The sequence below is a fragment of the Dasypus novemcinctus genome, chromosome 5 (assembly GCF_030445035.2).
Source record: "Dasypus novemcinctus isolate mDasNov1 chromosome 5, mDasNov1.1.hap2, whole genome shotgun sequence".
Lineage (NCBI taxonomy): Eukaryota > Metazoa > Chordata > Mammalia > Cingulata > Dasypodidae > Dasypus > Dasypus novemcinctus.
In genome coordinates this window covers 58,670,753-58,676,329 of record NC_080677.1, presented here as the reverse complement: position 1 = coordinate 58,676,329, position 5,577 = coordinate 58,670,753, and the positions used below count along the sequence as shown (strand labels likewise).

The following is a 5,577-nucleotide window of genomic DNA, read 5'->3' as shown; positions in this document are numbered from 1 at the left end:
AGGTGGGCTTAGATTATGTAAAACATATTGTGAAATCCATGTTAACTTCCAAAAATGTTATTAAAGAAGTAAAATTAATATGATAAAGAGGAGATAAATGGAACTATATAAATTTTTTCAATTAAAATAGGATAGAGCAGACAAAGAGGGGAGAAATCAAGAAACAAAGAACAGTGGCCATGAATAGAAAACAGTTACAATCATGGAAGACATTAATCCGATTATATTAAAATATTATTTAAATATGACTGGTCTAACTACATCAAGTAAAAGACAGGGATTGTCAGAATGAATAGAAAGACTTGAGTCAACTATATGTTATCCACAAGAAACCAAGCTTAAATACTTATACTCAGGTTAAAAGTAAGGGGATAGAACCCTACCTTTGGCAGTGGGAGCAGCAGCCAGACTCTAGGAAGCTTAGGATATTTTATAGTTTAGTTGAATGTTAGCAAGTAAAAATGCCTTTAGAAGATGAAGTATCTGAAGAAGACTTGGATTTGTTTACTTGAAACAGTGAAAGAACCTATATTTTCAAATAAAACAATCCAATGATTTCTTTACACAAAAGGAAAATTTTGACTTGGTGAAAACCTTACAAAAATTTGGTCTTCTATAAGATATGATGTCAAAAATATCTCCCATTCTCTTGGACTGAAATTAAGTAGTAATAAGGAAGACCGGGTACAGTTGAAGTCCTAATTCCTTTAATGCAAGAGCTACAAAACAGTGGAAAGACTGATTTGGAACTTTGGAAAAACTGTGAGACCAGATGGTTATACAGTTTTCCCAAATTTGTTTCCCAGATGGTCAATTGGGTGGAAAAACAATGCCAAGGACAGATAGTTGTCCAGCAGGAACAGTTCCACAACTAAATGCAACATATACAGGAGGAGATAAAAAATTTAGTAAAGTTACGACCACTAGTGCTTCTTGGTTTCCCTATGATAGAAATTCTTCAAGCAAGCAAATATTCTCAGGAAGTCAAATGGATTTTTTTCTTTTCTGAAAAGAGTTACAGAAATGAATCTGTCATCAATTATCCTAAATCTAAAGAACCTGAAATGCAACAAGAAACATCCATATCACAACCAGACTGCTACATGGATATTTGTTTGGTGAGCAGTGCGTATGGTACCTTTTGCATCTCAAAATTAAATACCTACAAATCTAAAGACCCTAAAGAGTTAATGGAGTATAAGAGGTTTCTAAAGGACTGTACATAGCATGTGTGGTGCAGAAGGGGTCCCTTGTAGATGGTATAAAAAATAAGAACTTTTATATACAGACTACTGAAGATTTTAATATCTCTTTAAAAGAAGATTTTTCTATTTTTCCTGGTGAATTTGATCATTATTTCTTACAGTGGAAAAAATACAGTAAATCTATAACATTGGGGCACAAAAGCTGAGACAGAACCAACTGAAGAGAGCACATGTAGAAGAGGGGCAGTCATCATCTCTGCAAGGAAGTGAGCAGATGAAGAAATTACCAATTGAGAAATCTGATTTCACTGCTGCTTCATATTCTCATGCTTTTTACCTCAGTAAACCAGATGAAAGCCCAAATCCTTGGGTATCTGATTCAGCAACTGGACTGACTTATTAGAAACTGGAGGAGAAGGACATGTGTCACTCTTTGCATGAGACTTTAGAAAAGATGTTTGCACCATCATCCTCTGTGGATGTGTCATCAAGTCAGGTACTATCGATCCAACATTACATATGAAGCCAAATCAGCAAAATTTTAGGGATTTAACCATGTGGCTTTTTTAATATACTTGATGATAGAATTTCCTTTTCAACAGACTCTGTTCTAGAACCTAATATGTCTAGTAACTTTGGACATAGGTGCATTTTCACAAACAAGTAATATCGCTTCTCAGTTATCTGGATTCCCCAAATAGCCTGCAAACCCAAAAGCTTCACCAGTAGACTCTTGGATAAATCATGCATTCCAAAATGAAAGTACGATCAGTTCTATATTTCCTTCAGTATACACTATTACTAGTAATGACATCTCAGTCAACACCACAGATGAAGAAAACACTGTCATGGTAACTCCAGTCTCAGTAAGCTTCCAGCTTCCAGGTATAGCCAACCGTGTCCCAGAATGCATTTCAATGACTTCCTTGGAAGACCCTGTGATATTGTCTAAGAGTAGGCAAAACCTGAAGGAAAAGCATTCTCAACGAGTAGCAGATCTGTTTGGTGCTGGGGTTGGTGTATACTCAGGACCTGAATCTCTGGACTGTCCATGTGACAGCCAGGCCCTGAGACTCAGCAGACTTCCAACCCTAACCTCTGGTTTATTAGACTTACCCCGGCCAGCTAACAGGGAGGTGAAGAAGGTCAACCAACCCACCAGGGAGCCAAGAGTGCCTACAACTGCAAGCAGGAGAATTGCATCCAGCATCCACGTGGAATTTAAGTCCCCTCTTGATATAGATGTGGAGTGGACACAACCATTCCAGGACCCACAGGATGGAGGAATAGAGTATGGATTAGAATGGACTTACTGATACTATGGAACTGTTGTAATTAGTAATGGAAGAAATTGTAGCATTGATGTGGAGAAAGTGGCCACAGTAGCCGCTGAGGGTAGGGAATGAGAAGAAGAGATATGATGTGGGGGCATTTTCAGGACCTGGAGTTGTCCTGCATGGTACTGCAGGGACAGATGCTGGACAATGAGTGCTCTGCCATGGCCCATTGGGTGGACTGGGGGAGAGTGTAAACTACAATGTAAAACATTATCCACGTGGTGCATCAGTGCTCCAAAATGTATTCACCAAATGCAATGAATGTGCCATGATGATGAAAGAGGTTGTTGATGTGGGAGGAGAGAGTTGAGGGGTATGGGGAGTATATAGGGTATATAGGGACCTCTTATGTTTTTTGAATGTAACACTTAAAAAAATAAAGAGGGAAAATATTTTAAAAAAAAGAATCAGAAGTAGTTTTGAAACAAACGCTGGAGGCAAAAGAAATTTCTGCAGTTGAAGATTGGGAAAAAATAATCAAATTCTTGTACATACATATAGCCAATTAGATGGTGCTTTGAATGAAGCTGACAATTGTGTAAGAATGCTTGAAAACAAGAATAACTTACTGGAAGTTAAAGTGATTTGAGAGAATGCCTTAGTGCAGCCAGTAATGCCTCCAAAATTCTTCAGGAACAAATTGAGGAAATGAGAACAAATAAGAAAGAAAAAGATAATGCCATCATTTGACTAAAATCTAGAGTGCAGGACTTGAAGAAGCATTTGAGAATGCTTACACACTCTCAGGTAATAAAGAAGCTAGACTAAAAAAGAAAACAGAATATTTAAAGATCTTTTAGAAAAGTATCAGTCCCTTGGAAAAGAACACCAAAGAGTAAAGGAAACATTAAATACAACTGAGAACGAATTGCTTTGAGGCACACACTCAGATTTTTTATTTGAAAAGAACGATTTTGAAACTGGAAGCAAGTAAGCATGAAAATATGTTAAGTCCTCATTATAATTGTAAAACTCCCATGAGATCCTCACATGCCAACACTCAGCAACTTCAGATGCCATCTAAATAACACATGGGTCAAAGAATAAATCTCAAAAGAAATTAATAAATATGTTTAAATGAAAATAAAAATTATCAAAATTTGGGGTTGCAGCAAAAGAAATGTTCAGAGGAAAATTAATTGTATTACGTGCATATATTAGAAAAATAGAAGGATCCCAAAATCATTAACCTAAGGTTCCACCTTAGGAAACTAGAAAAAGAAGAGCAATTTAAGCCTAAAACAAGCAAAAGAGAAGAAATACTGACAGTTTAAATTAATAACAATGGTAATAAATAAATAAATATATAAATAAAGATAAATAAATTTTCCAAAAACAGGAAAAAACAATACAGGAAACCAATGAGACCAAAAGCTGATTGCTTGACAAAATCAATAAATTGATAAAGTAGTAACTGGGAAAATAAGAAATAAGGAAAGAAGACACAAATTATTTATGTCAGAAGTGAACATGGATCATCACTGCTAACCACAGTGATGAAAAGTATAATAAAATAATTTTATTAAACAAAACCTCTGTGCCCATAAATTTGATAACTTAAATGAAATGGACCAAATCTTTAAAAGACATAAATTACAATAACTCATACAATATGAAATATATAATCTGAATAGACCTGTATCTATTAAAGAAGATGAATCAATAATTAATAACTTAAAAAAAAAAAGAAGACACCAAGCTCAGATGGATTCACTGGCAAATTCTGCCAACTTTAACAAAAGAAATGATACCAATTCTCCGCATTCCCTTCCAGAAAATAGCAAGAGAGAATAATTTCTAATTCATTCTATAAAGACATTACCTAACATTAAAACTAGATAAGGAAATTGCAAGAAATTTTGGAAAACTACACACCAATATCTTTAATGAGCATGGATGTAAAATTTCTCAACAAAATATGAGAATACTGAATTCAACAAAGTATAAATAGAATTATACAAAGTGAGATTTATTGCAGGAATTGCAAGCTTAGTTAACATTTGAGAATCATTCAGTGTAACCCATCTTATCAACAGGCTAAAAAAGAAAGATCATATGATCATATCAAGAGACTGCCTTATGAATTTGGTTTTGCCAGACCCCACAACTGTGTGAGCCAATTCCTTAAAGTGATACACATGCACACATTCTGTTGGTTCTGTTTCTCGGAACAACACTGAATACCTGTGTTTAAACATGGTTTTCTTTGTATTTTTCCTGTTTGGAGTTTTCTAGGTTTCTTAAATCTGTAAATGTTATGTCTTTCACCAAATTTGGAAAAATTTCAGACATTATTTCTTCAAAAACTTTCTTCCCTATTCTCTCTCTTCTTTCTTAATGAGACTCAAGTTACCTGCATTGGTAGAACTTTTGGCAAGATCTCTTACCTCCATTAATATTTTTTCAATCTTTTTTGCTATTTCAGATTAGATGATTTTTATTGATGTATATTCAAATTCACTATTTCTTTTTATTTCTTTATTTTCCAAATTAACTCATCCTGTGAAATATTTCAAGTTTTTATTTTATATTGTTTATATTTGTTTCTCTTTGTTTCTCTTTTATGTTTTCTATTTCTCTGTTGATATGTGCTATATTTTTATTTAAGAGCATATTTTTCTTTACCTCACTGAGCATGCTTATAACAGCTACTATAAAGTTTTTGACAAAATCTGGGTTATCTCAGATTTGGACTCTATTGATTATCTGTTCCTTTTAGCATGTTCCTTATATGTTAATTAATTTGGATTGCATCCTGGACTTGTGAATATTATATTGTGGAACCACTTAAATACCACTTCTTCTGGGAAGCATCCCTTACATCTTTCCATATAAGACCCTCTCCCTTGACCATCACAGCACTCCCCATAGTATATCACTTTGTTTTCTTACTTGTTTGTATTCTGCAACTGAATTATAGCTTTTATGTGTGGAGGGACCTTATCCTACTTGTTCATTGTTATACCTACAAATCCTTTGACAATAGATTCTCAACAAATATTTAGTAAATTGAGGTTTTAAAAAAGGTAAAAGGC

At 34.3% G+C, this 5,577-nt stretch overlaps 1 pseudogene; it reads left to right on the top strand.

Annotated features, from left to right (window-relative positions):
• Positions 1–615: 615 nt before the first annotated feature.
• LOC101428144 (M-phase phosphoprotein 9-like) lies at positions 616–3,570 on the top strand (annotated as a pseudogene).
• The last annotated feature ends 2,007 nt before the right edge of the window (positions 3,571–5,577 follow it).